The sequence below is a fragment of the Cynocephalus volans genome, chromosome 2, assembly GCF_027409185.1.
Source record: "Cynocephalus volans isolate mCynVol1 chromosome 2, mCynVol1.pri, whole genome shotgun sequence".
In the NCBI taxonomy this organism is placed as follows: Eukaryota; Metazoa; Chordata; class Mammalia; order Dermoptera; family Cynocephalidae; genus Cynocephalus; species Cynocephalus volans.
In genome coordinates this window covers 27756488-27772392 of record NC_084461.1, presented here as the reverse complement: position 1 = coordinate 27772392, position 15905 = coordinate 27756488, and positions in this window count along the sequence as shown.

Genomic DNA, 15905 nt, shown 5'->3' with positions numbered 1-15905 from the left:
GCCTTTCTCTTATCTTTCCTTTCTTCCTTCAAGTTCAGTTATTTACTTAAACTCTATAGTGCATGTTTATTGTTTACACATGTGTAAGGAACTTTGTTATACTTGTTCTCTCTTCTTAATGGCCACTATTCTTAAGTGATCTAAATATAGATTTTGAAAGTGAGCCCCATTCTCTCTCCAGCTGAAAAGGTCCTTGAGAATAATTTAGATCTGCAACTACCTTTGATGTGGAGAGACTATGTAACTTACCTATGGACAGCCTCTTATTGCTCATGTGCAAATTGAAACACACTGACTGTGGAAACAATCACTATCATAATATGATGGTTACAAAAATCATTACCTTTCATGCTGGAAATGTCATTTAAATGTCACTTAGGAAACTATAGAAATCCAACATGGGCTCTAACTACATGCTGCTTAATTAGCTTATTTCAGATGAATTGACATTCTACTAACCAGCCATCATCTTGTAACAAAGCATTTTCTTGATTGAATAAACTGGTTGGAATATGCACAATTTATCAACTGAACTATTTTACTTATTTCTTTTTATTCTCAGCTTGAAAGACCAGCTGTGCAAACTGCAACAATAACAACAGTAGAAGTAAAATACCAAAAGAAATGTGCATTTTCAGGAGTCCTTCTATCTGGTTATGGAGAGTAATAAGGTTTAGCCATTTCTGAACTTTGCTTACATAAAATTCAACTTTATGCCTTGTTAAGTGTAGGATTAAAAAAATCCTCCAAAACTCTTACGTGAACCGAATATCAGGAGAAAATAAAGAATCCTTATTATTGAAACCCATCTGTTAAATTTCTAGGACAAATTTTGATTTTTAGAGGCAAGTTGAATCTAGAGACTAATTAAATTTTTTAAAAAGTGCACATAATTTCACAGCTAACAGGTAAGAAAGAATTGTCCACTTCTAAATAGATAGTTCCTCAAATACTGTAAAAGTCTTCCAAAAGTTTTACCTTCATAGCTTTTCATGTGGGAAATAAACATATCTCCCAAAAAGACCATTCTGGCAGGGTATTTCATGAAGTAAATAAGACTCTATTTTATGTAATTTCAGTGGAGACACATTAATGGCTCTGGAGTAGAGAGATAATACGGTACCATTAACAAGTATTGCCATGAATTCTTACATCTACAAGTAATTTGACTGAAGAAAATCACATGTTTTGCTACTAATCTGCCTCACAACTAGAATCTAAATCTCATGTGATCTCACCACTCATAAAAAATAGTCCATATAATAACAGAAGGTTGAAAAAGGAGTTGTCTTTTTTTTTAAGATACTAGAATTTAAAGACTTGTAAATGGGGGGCCCAATCATTAGTGTCATATAAAAATGTCTGCATTTCTTTGGCATATTTTCCCAAGATAAAGCCCCCACTTTGCTCCCTTACTAAAAGTCACTGAAAACTGCTGTAGAAAAATCATGTAACTGTCAAGAACAATGACTTTTACACTTCAGAGCAGGACACTCAGGGACTCTTAGAAATCTTGTTTTTATGTCCTGTCAGCAGACAAATTCATCCTCTATAAGAAGTACATACTAAAGAATCTCACCACTTTTCTCAAAGTGTTTACATCTTCTCTATTTCCAGCCTCATCCTTAAACTCACAGGTGTCATTGAGGCTAGTAAGCATGACTTGTGTGAACTTATTTTACATGTACGTTCTATCCCTATGGATGTCTCTATAGTCTCACAAATTCCATCCTTCCTCTTTCTTTAATCTGGGGTACTCAAACTTTAACATGCAACAAAATCAACTGAGAAAACTTTTTAAAAATAGAGTATGTTGGGCTCCAACCCCAGAGTTCCTTATTCAGCTGGTCTGTGGTGGGGCAGTAAAATTTTCATTTCTAAAGATTTCCAAGGAGTTGTCAAATGCTGCTGTTTTGGAGAACACTTTGAGAATTGGAAGTCATAGAAAAAAAGATTAACTTCCTCCTACCCAAGTTTAATTTCACCAACTGTTCTGCACTACAATCCATTTATCTTATTTTCTCAATTGTTTCCTCCTATTTTTATTCTATTTATCCCTCACAACATAATCATATTTAAATGTCTCTCATTTTGAAGACCTTCCATGGCCCTGCATTTACTGAGCTAGTGACTATCTTTTCTTCCCTCACGGGTAAGCTTATTTAAATTTGAAGTTTTTTAGTTGAGTGGATCCACTTCATTACCTAACATTCATGTCTCAGTGCAGCCCATTCTTGCCTTTAATCTGTGATACTCTTCTTCATTGATTCAACAGTAACTCTGGAGAGGAGAAAAAGAAATATCTTTTTTTTCACCCATCACAAGGTTCATGGCTGGCACCCCTATGACAAAGGACGGATCTACAAGTGGGAGAATACAAATTTATTTAATATAAGTTTTACATCTTCAGAAATGAAGACCCAACGAAACAGGAGATCTGTGTATTTTTACGCTAAGTTTGATGAAGAGAAGACAGTCATCCAGAAGTATGATTGGACAAAGTGGGTATGATACAATAGTCACGGACTGGGGGGAACTTAGCAAGGCCTATTTGTTCTGATTATTCTGTTTCGCCATGTCTTCAGAGATAAGGATATTCATTTCTCCAGGTATAGGATGGGCACCTCTGGACTGAAGATCTTACGACCTGCTTTTTTGCCACTACTTTTTTGCTCACCATATTTCTCTCTGCTTCTCCTACTGTCTCTTTCCAGAGATCCACTTCCTTGACCCCTTTTTACTGATATTCAGCATGGTTTCCTCATTATCATTTTTGTCATCATTTCACACACACTAGGTGAATTAATTCATTCGCACCCACAGATTTAGCAGCTACTTAACTCTTGTGAGTCTGAAATCTGTCTCTCCAGCCTAGAACTCTCTCTTGAGGTTCAGATCTGTACAGTCAGATTCCTCCTGGAACCACCCAGATATTCAAAAGGAATTTCAAAACTTTATGAGAATGTAATAAGATGGTAATTTTATCTTTATGTACCAATCATTTGGTATTGTTAAATCTTGATTAAAAGCATCTCCCTTTAACCATTTATGGAATTAGAAATTTAGGACTTGGTCTACTCTCTCAAGCATGTAATCAGTCAACAAACCCTCCTGGTACCGCCTTCCTTCTTGCAGCAGTTTGGCTCCTACCTTCAACTTCCTCCAGATCAAACTGCTATACTGCCGCCAGTGCAATCTTTTGAAACAAAACTCTGATTTCTTTTACTTTCTGGCATAAAAAAAATCTTTTCTAGAAGCTCCTTTTCAAAATAATATTCAAAGAGTCCACCTTTATGTTAAAACTCAATGCCTGTCTCTTCTCCACGTTGAATTTATATCTTTGCTTACCATTTAACAGCAGTTTCCTAAAGATAATAGGTTACTCAGCAATAGAGAGGAGTTAACTATTGATAGACACAACAACATGGATGAATCTCAAAAATAAATGATGGTGATAAAAGAAGCTAGTAATAGAATAATACGTAAAACAGCATGGTACTGGCATAAAAGCAGACAGACTAATGAAACAGAATAGAAAACCTAGAAATCAACCCACAGACTTACAGCCAACTGATCTTTCATAAGCCACCAAGAACATACATTGAGGAAAAGACTGCCTCTACAGGAAATGGTGGTGGGAAAACTGGACATCCACATGTAGAAGAATGAAACTAGAACTGTACCTCTCGCCGTGTACCAAAATCAATTCAAAATGTATTAAAAACTTAAATATAAGACCTGAAACTATAAAACTCCTAAAAGAAAACATAAGGGAACACTTCAGGAAGTACGACTGGGCAAGACTTTATGAATATGACAGCCAAATACAGGCAACAGAAAGAAAAATAAACAAATGTGATTATATCAAACTAAAAAGCTTCTGCACAGCAAAAGAAATAATTAACAGAGCAAAAAGACAACCTACAGAATGGGAGAAAATATTTGCAAATGATGCATCTAGTGAAAGATCACTATCCAGAATATAAAAGGAACTCAAACAACTTAACAGTAACAAAAACCCCAAGTAAGCCTATTACAAAATGGGCAAAGGAGCTGAATAGGCATTTCTCAAAGGAAGATATGCACACGGCCAACAGACACGGGAAAAAATGCTCAACATCACTCAGCATCAGGAAAATACAAGTCAAGACCACACTGAGATATAACAAATGTTGGCAAGGATAAAGAGAAAGGGGAACCCACCTACACTGTTGGTGGGACTGTAAATTGGTGCAGCCATTATGGAAAATGGTATGAAGGTTCCTAAAATAACTACAATTATAGACTGAACTGCCATATGATCCAGCAATTCCACTACTGGGTATATCTTCATTGTGGGGGTAACTACATAGTCACAGTCATCTTTCAAACTCAAAAAATTGTATATATAAAATGGATGCATTATACTGTATTATAACTTAATAACATTTATTTAAAATAACTTGCTTTTTTGTTTGTATATAAACAAACCAGGTTTTTTTGTTTGTATATAAACAAACAAAAAAACCTGGTATGTAAATAAACCTGGTATGTCAAGCTCAACTTCCATTTGTGATATGGCAGGAAACACACATGTATGGAGATCCAGGCGAAAGGCAATAAGAAATAAAAATTGCATTAAACTGGAGATTTCATGCTACATCTAAAACCTTAAATTTAAATATTATTAAATATTTCTCTAGCCGCTGAAAGCATAGCTCCTTGAGACAATCAGTTTACAGGCATTGCTTAGAAACTCCTGCATTAGAGAAAATAATAGTTTTTCTAAGAGCAAATGGAAAGAAAAAAAATCAGATGGAGAATTGAGTTAATTCATCACAATGAAGATAAAAGGTAAATTTTACCTTTTGGTAATTCTTCCAGTTAAATAGCTCTGCTATAAATTGACCTTGTGAAATTAATGGTGAGTCCAAAAGTATAAACTAGTCTCTGGAAAAATATTGCCAGCTCATGCAAGGTGAATTAATTATTCCAGAATATAGAATAAAATAATTTGGGGGATCAGTGAATGTGTCTGTGTGTGTCTGTGTGACAGAGAGAGAGAGAAAGAGAGAGAGAGATTTGTACATTTTTACACTAAGAACACAAAAATATATAAACTTTAGCAAAAACAATTAAGTTGTAAAATCTGATTTAGCTGGTGAAACTCTAAAGATACTTGGATCTGTATATATGTATACCCAGAAGGATATTTTAAAATGGTCTAAATCTGTTGATGTACTTTCATATGTAAAAACATGTACATTTGAGTTAACCACAGTTGAGAAAGTCTTCAGTGTCAAACCTGTCAAAACATTTTTAATGAAGTCCACACCAGCTTGCTAAACCTGAATTTTCTGAAAGTAGCAGAAAGAAGCTCAGGTAACATGGACATTTTACTATTAAGCTAATGTCATCAATTCAGGGGAACAGAACTGGGTTATCAAAATGTACACAGAAAGATGAAGTTCAGATTCTCAGACTCTAGTCAGAGTCAGGAGCAGCAGAGTAAACATTATGGGATAGAATCACAGATAAGAGCAGAACAAATCCTGTAAAAACAGATCATCCTTTGAAAAACAGATGACCACATAGGCCTGCTATAGGTCCACACTGCTTTGGGAGTCCTCACGAGCTCATCTTCAGTTGCAGACGGGTGAAATCTTGACTGTGCAGCAGAATCACATTGTAGACCATTCTCTAAACTGGAATAACAGCATAGAACCACTCCAGAACTGCTAAGTCAGATTTTTCTCTGGTGAGACTCAGTCATCTTCATTTTTATTTTTAAAAATTCCCTCATGTGTTTCTGCTGTCCCCAGAAATCTGAGAAGTTCATAGTAAGTCCCTTTCACCCAGTCTGCATGCTTCTTTGCCACGAGTTCTCTCTCACATTTATTTCTTCCATAACTTGACCTATGGGAGCACCTTAGCTATGTTTTTCATACTTTTTCCTATGTTAAATTTAATAAAGAATTATGGTAAAATGCTATATTAAGTGAATTAATATTAAGTAACACTCCCAGCATTTTAGAGGCCAGATACTAATTGCATCTATATGTACACAGGAATCTGTTAATCTTCCATCCTTCCACTCCTGCAATCATTTCAGAAGAAACCTCATAAACTCTCACCAAGACTATTGTTTTAGTTACCTAATTGGTGATCTTGTCTTCATTTTCTTACTTTTCTAATCCATGCACATTCTTATCAAATGAATTTCCCTAAATAACAATTCTATTCCAGGCACAGTCCTCTTGATAATCTTTGCCTACTAACTGAAATATTAAATGTTATTCAAAGCCTCTAAGACCAAGTCTAAATATATATTTTTGATAGCTCTCTACTTATAATCATATAATGTTCCCAAACCAAGTTAATTGTCTACAAAATAGCCTCAGGCTTTTCTGGTTCTGTGCTGTTACCCTTTCTGAAATATATTTTTCTCCACAAAAGTAACTCTCTATCTCCCCAAGGGAGCTAGTGACCTTAATCTTATTACACTGTTTTTTTCTTGTATAAATGGTTAGTCTTTTGTGAAGGTAATTCCTCGAAACAAGAAACTAATACTGTCTTTGTGTCCCATGTCTCACTGGTACCATGCCCACAAATAGAATCAAATTCTAGCATGGCCCTAAAGTCAAATATAGTCTGGAGTAAAATTCACAGAGAAGACATTTGTACCAAAATACCACATTATATTCACAAAAATGTAGGGATTTTGAGAATGTGTGAGCAAAAGCAAACACTACCACCAACAAAAATCCAGGGGAATGTTTAAAAGTGATCTGAATCTGTTAATATGGTTCTGCATATGACAGCATCTTCATTTGGAATGCTTACCTGAGAATTGGCAGTTTCATAAAATCCTGAACCAATCGTTGACCCTATTTTTTTTTGTCATTTTCGTGACCGGCACTCAGCCAGTGAGCGCCGGCCATTCCTATATAGGATCCGAACCCGCGGTGGGAGCGTCACTGCGCTCCCAGCGCCGCACTCTCCTGAGTGCGCCATGGGGTCGGCCCAATCATTGACCCTATTTAAAGGAAGTTGAGGTGCCAGATAGTCTCTGATAAAATATAGAGAAAAGAATGTATGGAACCAGGTGAAGAATTTATTATGTGTACACTATGCAGCCACGCTCAAGGAACATCTCTTTAGCAGTATACTGAAGTCTCTTTTTCAACAAATATTTGACCATAGATCTTTGAGAAAAGCCCGAGCATCTTGAAATCTCTTTCCTCATTGGTTTCTACTAGATAGAGATGCTCAGGAGAACTAAGTTTACAGTCAGTTTACATAGGCTTTCTGGTCTCAGGGAGAATGGAAAAATATAGAGGTGTCACAAAGTGGCAGAAGGATTGACATAAGTGGCAAATCCCCAACTCTAGGACAAGTCAGCTCTCTATTTTTGTACCTACCTCAGTTTACTTCAGGAATCTTAATCACCTTAACCATTTCACAGGACACCACACTTTATTAAAGGGATCACACCTATGCTTTTTGGAGAGCAAAAAGCAGTGGGTACCCTGAGTACAGTGTTAAGCTATATGTGTGTCAGATAATGAGATTGATTCTATGCAAAGGGCATACTCCACTATCTGTACGAAGTTTTGGGATGTTGAGTGCTGTGCTAGTGTAAAGACAGTATGAAGTTATCATCCCCTTAGTGAAAGGCATGTCGATTGACTTTGACACCACACCAATGCAATAGCTGAATACTGGTTAATATATTATGTTCAGTCAATGTGTACTTTGTTGACTGGGCAATGAAAGCAAAACAAATTACACAGATTTAAGTGAGGATTAGAACACATTATGGCTACCAGCTGGTTCTGTGTGCAATACAATTAAACTTTGCCAGTCTACCACAGGGACCTTGGAGATCCAAAACTCCCTGAAGATTTTTGTGGATTCTCAGGATACTCTGTTGATCCTGTTGCCACACTCAAATAATAGAATCACAAAGAAACCTAAAAATGTTCAGTTTCAGAATGTAGCTATTTTTCTTTTAGGAAAACAGTTAATGTATATACTAGGCAGTAGGGATCCTGAAACAATCTATATCTTCAGACATTTTATAAATATAGACATGCCCTGAAGCAATTGGATCATGAACAACATAGAAGAAGTTACCCGAGATCTTTCATGTACAAGCATATCAGGTCCTGCCCCAAGGTTATACTTCTCCTTTCAAATGGTGCTCCTCACGAAGACTGAGTGTGTAAGAAACTATCTAAATCTGCTCATCAATCCCTCTGCTCTATGCCTACATCAGCTCTAAGTAGGCTGCTGTGACCACAGAGAGATAGTCATGAATGTCTTAGACAGAAAATGAAACAAACAATAATGTGACAAATTTAAGGATGTGATGGGTATGGAAAAGATAAATCATGTGGCCCCTATGTTGGGACTTCTTTTTCAAGTAATAGAAATTCAATTGCATTTCCTTCTGTATGCGTCAAGCTTATCTGTTTGCTTCTGCAAGTGTTAATTTCTCATCCAGAGTGACTAAGCTTTCCTGGAAGAAGACACTGAGCTATTACAGAGGTGAAGGTTTTTACTTTTTCAATACACTTTTCTGTACTGTTTTTATTTCTAGTCATGTATAGTCATTTCTTTATGTCAATAGCTGTTATGCAAATGATGACTTGTAAGCCTTTTAAAACTTATTCTTTAAAATTCTATGTACTAAAAACTCTGGAATGTTATTAAAACATGCAAAAGTAATATCATACAAAGAATTTTCAAGATAAAATGGAGAAGAGGTGAGAGGGATGGAAGAGTGATGGGTACTATAGAAAATAAATCAAGAAAGACACCTAATTATATAAGCTTTAAAATCTATGACTATTACTAAAATTAATAATATAATAAAAAGAGGAAGTAGAGTAAAGGAAGGTGGGGGTTGATGTATCTGAAATAGAGGTAGAAGGATATATTCCAGTTATGAAAGACATTACTTCATAATCTTCAAAAAGTAAAAAATAAAAATAAAAACTAAGCATATAAAATGGATACATCCTAGAGCAATAATTCTCAACCAGGGAGCAAATTTTGCTCTGCAGGGGATATTAGCAATGTCTGGAAACATTTTTGATGATCACATCTTGAAGAGAAGGAAAGATGTTACTGGAATCTATTGGGTAGGAGCTAGGGGATCCTGCAAATCATCCTATAATGCACAGGACATCTCCCCACAAAAAGAATTATCCAGTCTAAAATGTCAGCAATGCCAGGGTTGAGAAACCTACTATAGAAAACAATGTTGGGATAGTCGGGAAAAAATACAAAGCAGATTTTTATTTTACACCTATTTGTAATGTTAACATTTTTCTTATTATTTTATTATTTTGTTTCCATATTTATTTTGTTGTTAAAGACTCATCACACTCCAGAAAAAAATTATGGAAGCACACTCAGATCTAGATATGTAGATAACATTTGTATTTGAAGAAAATCTCATAAGAATCTAAGATTACTATTAAATAAATACATACATGAAGATACTAAAGCCAGTTGGCCTCAGAATATCCTCTAATGATCTTACAATTAGATTCCACAGTATTAAATCCTACAAGATAATCTCCCAAGATCAGTTGCATTTTAAGAAGTAAAGTTTGAATTCCAAGAAGTCACATTCTATTTTAGTAGTTGTCCATATGTATACAGGATAGAATTGGATTTTTAGGTTTCACTAGCTATTTTGCTTTTGTAGCATGGATGTAAAATTAAATGTTTGTGTGTATATGTATATGTACACATATGCAAACATATATATGCTATACACACACACATATATCTGTATTAATCAGGGTTCTTCAGAGAGACAGGATCAGTAGGATATGTTATAAGCAAATGAGAGAGGATTTATTAGGGGAATTAGATCACACAATTGTGGAGAGAAGTTCCTTGATAGGCTGACTGCAAACTGGATGCCAGTAGCAAAGCTCCGTCCAAGTCCGAAGTCTCAGAACCAGGAAAAACAATGGTGTCCTTAGTGTGAGTCCTGGAACCCAAAAGCTGAAGAATCTTGAGCTCTGATACCCACGGACAGGAGAAAGAGTATATCCCAGCTCCAGTGGATAGAGAGAGAATCACCTTTTTTCTCTGTTCTTTTTTCTCTCAGGGCCCCCAGTGGGATTGGATGGCTCCTGCCCATATTGAGGGAGGATATTTCCCACCCAGTCTACTCAGCCTTTTATGTTAATCTGTTCCAGAAGCACCTTAAAAAGATAGCTTTACCATGTTTCTTATCATTCCTTAGTCTAATCAACTTGACACCTAGAATTAACCTTCACATTATCTTTGCCTATATGTATACATATATATAATCTCAAGCATTCCTCTTATGGCTCCACAAATAGAACTCAAGAATATGAATTTAATAATTAGTACTGACACTGATCAAACTTACTGCATTAAGTCTAAGTAATTATTGTACATACAATATAAAATGAATTTTAAAAGCAAAAACTATATTAGAAAGTATCTGTAATAATCTCTCTTTTTTAGCTAAACTAATTATTATTAGAGATATTTGAGATTTGATGCATGGGAAAAGTAAAGTTAAATATATTTTATGCTATTTGAATGAGGAAGGGACTAAATCCATGGAAAATAAAAACTAATCATCAATGTGGTTACAGCTATGTTAAAGATATTATATAAAATCATCAAAATATAAAAAAGGAGTGTAGAAATACATGTAACAAGTGGTAAAATGGGTCTTTCTCTATCAATTCAAAATTTCTTTTACACTCCCAACTGTTGAAGACAATGAGTGAACATATCCTGTTCATTCTAAAGAGAGGTGACAGACACTGCCACTATACTTATTAAAAGGTGACAAAATAGGGCCTGTGACAGTCAAGCCCATTTCACGCTTCTAGAAGATTTCTTAGCAGACACACTATGTCCTTTGAGGTGAGTTCAGAGGAGTAGAGTTTTTTACCCTCCCCTCTTTGAGATGCTTTTGCTGTATGGTTCTGGAGGCAGGTGTCAAAGAAATCACTTACACGTACTGGGAAACCTGGCCTCTCTCCCTGGCTAGCACCTGCTGAGCTGCAGGATGTTATAGGCTCACCAAATGTTCCCACCAGGAATCATAATGGCTCTTGGAAAAGCATGATTTGTGTTCCCAGAGTTTTCTGGGGTTGACCTACAGACATACAAATGGGTGCTTGTTTCTTGTCAAGAGAAACCTGAATGTGAGATGCCATCTGATGCCACCTACAATAGCAGGGCCAGGAGAGAGGGGTGGCAGTAGGAGCAGCCAGCATTTATAGAGTTCGGCATGGCTAAGAAACCTGAGTTTTCTCATGGGCAAGGAAGGCAACCCGAGACATACTTGGGCTAAGACATCTGCCTGCTGGGATAGGAAGAACCTAGAAAAGAATCTTTGGGATCAAGAGATGCAAGTCCCAGGCTAAGAAATGGCTGTGGGGATGGTGGGGCTCTTGATATCATTAAAATATTCAGTAAATGTATATTTTGAAAATATTTTCTCCCACTCTGTTGGTTGTCTTTTAACTCTGTTAATTGTTTCTTTTGCTGTGCAGAAGCTTTTTAGTTTGATATAATCCCATTTGTTTATTTTTCCTTTGTTTGCCTGTGCTTTTGGGGTCGTATTCATGAAGTCTGTGCCCAGTCCTATTTCCTGAAGTGTTTCTCCTATGTTTTCTTTAAGAAGTTTTATTGTTTCAGGATGTATATTTAAATCCTTAATCCATTTTGAGTTGATTTTAGTATACGGTGAGAGGTATGGATCTAGTTTCATTCTCCTGCATATGGATATCCAGTTATCCCAGCACCATTTGCTGAAGAGGCAGTCTCTTCCCCAGTGAATAGGCTTGGTGCCTTTGTCAAAGATCAGATGGCAATAAGTGTGTGGGTTGATTTCTGGATTAATATCCAGAATATATAAGGAACTCAAACAACTTTACAAGAAGAAAACAAGCAACCCAATTAAAAAATGGGCAAAAGAGCTAAGCAGGCATTTCTCTAAGGAAGATATACAAATGGCCAACAGACATATGAAAAAATGCTCAACATCACTCAGCATCTGGGAAATGCAAATCAAAACCACACTGAGATACCATCTAACCCCAGTTAGGATGGCTAAAATCCAAAAGACTCTGAACGATAAATGCTGGCGAGGTTGCGGAGAAAAAGGAACTCTCATACATTGTTGGTGGGACTGCAAAATGGTGCAGCCTCTATGGAAAATGGTATGGAGGTTCCTCAAACAATTGCAGATAGATCTACCATACGACCCAGCTATCCCACTGTTGGGAATATACCCAGAGGAATGGAAATCATCAAGTTGAAGGTATACCTGTTCCCCAATGTTCATCGCAGCACTCTTTACAATAGCCAAGAGTTGGAACCAGCCCAAATGTCCATCATCAGATGAGTGGATACGGAAAATGTGGTACATCTACACAATGGAATACTACTCAGCTATAAAAACGAATGAAATACTGCCATTTGCAACAACATGGATGGACCTTGAGAGAATTATATTAAGTGAAACAAGTCAGGCACAGAAAGACAAATACCACATGTTCTCACTTACTGGAGGGAGCTAAAAATTAATATATAAATTCACACACACACACACACACACACACACACACACACACACACACACAAACCGGGAGGGGGGAAGAAGATATAACAACCACAACTACTTGAAGTTGATACGACAAGCAAACGGAAAGGACATTATTCCGGGGTAGGGGGGTAGGGAGGAGGAAGGGAGGTTTTGGTGATGGGGAGCAATAATCAGCCACAATGTATATCGATTAAAAAAAAAAAATCCAGTAAATTATATGGCATGTGGGTACCTGTTATGACAGTGGATGAGCACAGCCAAAAGAAATTGCAAGTAGTACCAGCAAACTACAGTCATGTTACTTTTGTCCTTCTTATTCCCCCTTCGTTAGATCCTACCCTGGAAGAGCCAGAGTCAGGGGTGAGGGGGGGAGTTACATGTAAAACTGGACCAATACCGCTTCTCTCATGGAAAATTCTCAGGCTAGAGGGCAGGCTTGACTGAGGAGAAGGGGAGAATATTTACACGAGGAATATGAGGTTAAAGGTAGAACACAGACTAGACAAAATTATTTCAATCCAGGAAAAAAAAATCATTCAAAAACTAAAAAATGTCTAACATACTGACACAAAAACAAAAACAAACAAACAAAAAAACAGGCTGTAAATCGGGTTTTTTTGTTTGTTTTTTGCTACATGAGTGAATGTGCCTGAGTGTGCATGCACATGTGCAATGAGAAGTTAAAATTTCAACTGACACCACAATATACCACATATGGTAGAAAACATGTTTTTCAAAATGAAGTTTAAAACCCCATCATGCCTGGAGAGTGCAATACTCTCTTACAGCAGGTCTCAAATAAGATATATGCATTCCCGTTCCCTCTGGCATCATTATGTACCAACCTCTGAGAGACAGGATAATACAGCCTGCTGCAAGGGAAGGAGGTTCTCAATTTAGAAAGAAGTCGCTCCTCCTCTCCCTTCATCTACTGAGTGAATATTCAATTACTAAACTGACTCTTTTATCAATGTGGGCAAAGAAATAACCTCTACATAAAAGAAGAGTGGGATAGAAATAATATTATATGCAAATTACATGTCATATTTTCTGCTGGTTCCAAATACCAACATTGTTTGTGTGTGTGTGTGTGTGTGTGTGTGTGTGTGTGTGTGTGTGTGTGTAGAGGGAGGAAGAAAAAAGGGAGAGAAATTAGAGTCACTGTTTTCATAGAGTTTAATAGTCTATTAACAAAGAAAAATGTGGGGAAAATATTTATTGAAATAATTAGTGATCAGTTCTTTAAACTATTACACAGGGAACAGTAATCTATGACTTGCTGGCCAAATCTGGCCCACCACCTGTTTTTACAAATAAAGTTTTGGTGGAACACGACTGTGCTCATTTATTTGTTTATTGTTTATGCCTACTTTTAAAGCCCAAAGGCAGAAATGAGTAGTTGTGACAGAGTCTAAATGGCCGGCAAAGCCTAAATTATTATCTATTTACAAGGAAAATTTGTTAGTCCTTCTGCTGTTTGAGATTAAAAGCAACAAGAGATTCTAGGTGAAAACTGTGAGTTAAATGTGTGCATATAATTTCATTCCCTCTAAAACTTTACTAAAGTGATTTAAGGAAAACAGGATTAAAAAGAAAGAGAATTCTAAAGTTAGAAAGACAGGGCAAATAGAGAAGTACATAATGCATCAACAAAATATTGGAAGGTGAAAAACAGATGGTCGAGCAGTAACACAATTAGCAGAATAAAGAGTGCTGAATTCTGAGCGGGAAATTAGGAAAGTTGGGAAACTGAGAAATGCTCTACACTGCACAGTCCTCTGAAGGCTCAAAAAATGGTAGCCACAGAAACAGGGATGGGGGGAGATGACAATGATAATAATGCTTGTCTAGAATGAATGACAGGATAGTGAAGGTGTGTGGTCCTAATATGAATATAATAATATTACAGGCTGGTGCCTCTCTGTAGTCAAGATTCTGGCAAGACCATAGCGATCTCTGTATAGGGCAGTGTTTTTTTAAAAAAGTCTGCATTGACAATGGGAATTCTTGAATCTTTGAAAAGCTACACAATTAGTACCAGGATTACCTGTGGAGAGAAAAACAAAGTATATGGAGAGAGGGGATGTGGGAAAGATTTATTATCGGTTTGGCCCTTTGTACCCTTTGTATTTTTCCATAAGCACTTATATATCACAAATCAAAAAATCAACAATATAAGACATCTTACTCCCAGCCCCCAAATTTTATTCTTTTAAGTAATAAATACCTTTGCTACCTTTTTCTAAGGTATATCTCACACCTGATATTCTTTTGTGTAGGTTCCTTGTTGAAGGAAATTATTAAACAATGGATTTTATTTTGTAAGACTGATATCACAACTTATCAGACTCCCCGAAATCCCTGATGTCTCCCCATTTTCACCCTCATCAACCCCAAACACATGTACTCCACTGCTAAGCTCTGTTTGTTTCAAAATGGCTCAATGAGAGAGAAGTAAGCAAGGCTGGTTCTGGGAGATGAGAGAACGATCGTCAATTCAGGAGGGAGTTGATGAGCTTCTTTTCTATGACTAGAAAAGGTAAACTAGTTTGAGATGTTCCCCAAAGTAAAGATCAATGCATCTGTGTCTAGCACTGTTCCACATGGTGGACAACTACGGAGACTGGAGAAGACGGTGACTAAATGCCAAGATCTCACGCACTCCAGTAAATGTGTTGATGTCTCTTCTAGCCTTGGGTCAGAAGTGACAACCTCAGTGAGCGACATCTCTGAGTTCACCTGGAAGTTCAAGATTATCCACACTGTATACTTCCTTAGAGGTGTTTGCTAAAAGCCACAGTGGTCACTAGGAGCTTTGTATTTTTTGCTATAGAAAAACAATTTTTTATTTCTTACATTGAATGCTATGAGGCAAATCTGGCAGTCAATTAAGCATATATATGAATATATGTCTATGTACATATATACAAGTGCTCCTCAAGTTACCATAGGGTTATGTCACACTTAACCCATAGTAAGTTGAAAATATGCTAAGTCAAAATGGGCCTTTTGTACACATGATAGTATGTGGAAAGACAAATCACAGTATCCTAAAAACGCCAGCAACACACTGTTGGGTGTTTACCCCTGTGTTTGCCTGTCTGACTGGGAGCTGTGTCTCGCTGCCCTGCCAAGTATCTCGGGAGAGTATTGTATTACATATCTCTAGCCCAGGAAAAGATCAGAATTCAAACTACAGCTTCCATTGAATTTATATTGCTTTTGTACCATCGTAAAGTCAAAAAATCATAAATTGAGCCATAATAAGTCAGAGACCATTTATACACAGTCTTGCATCGTTTAACCACAG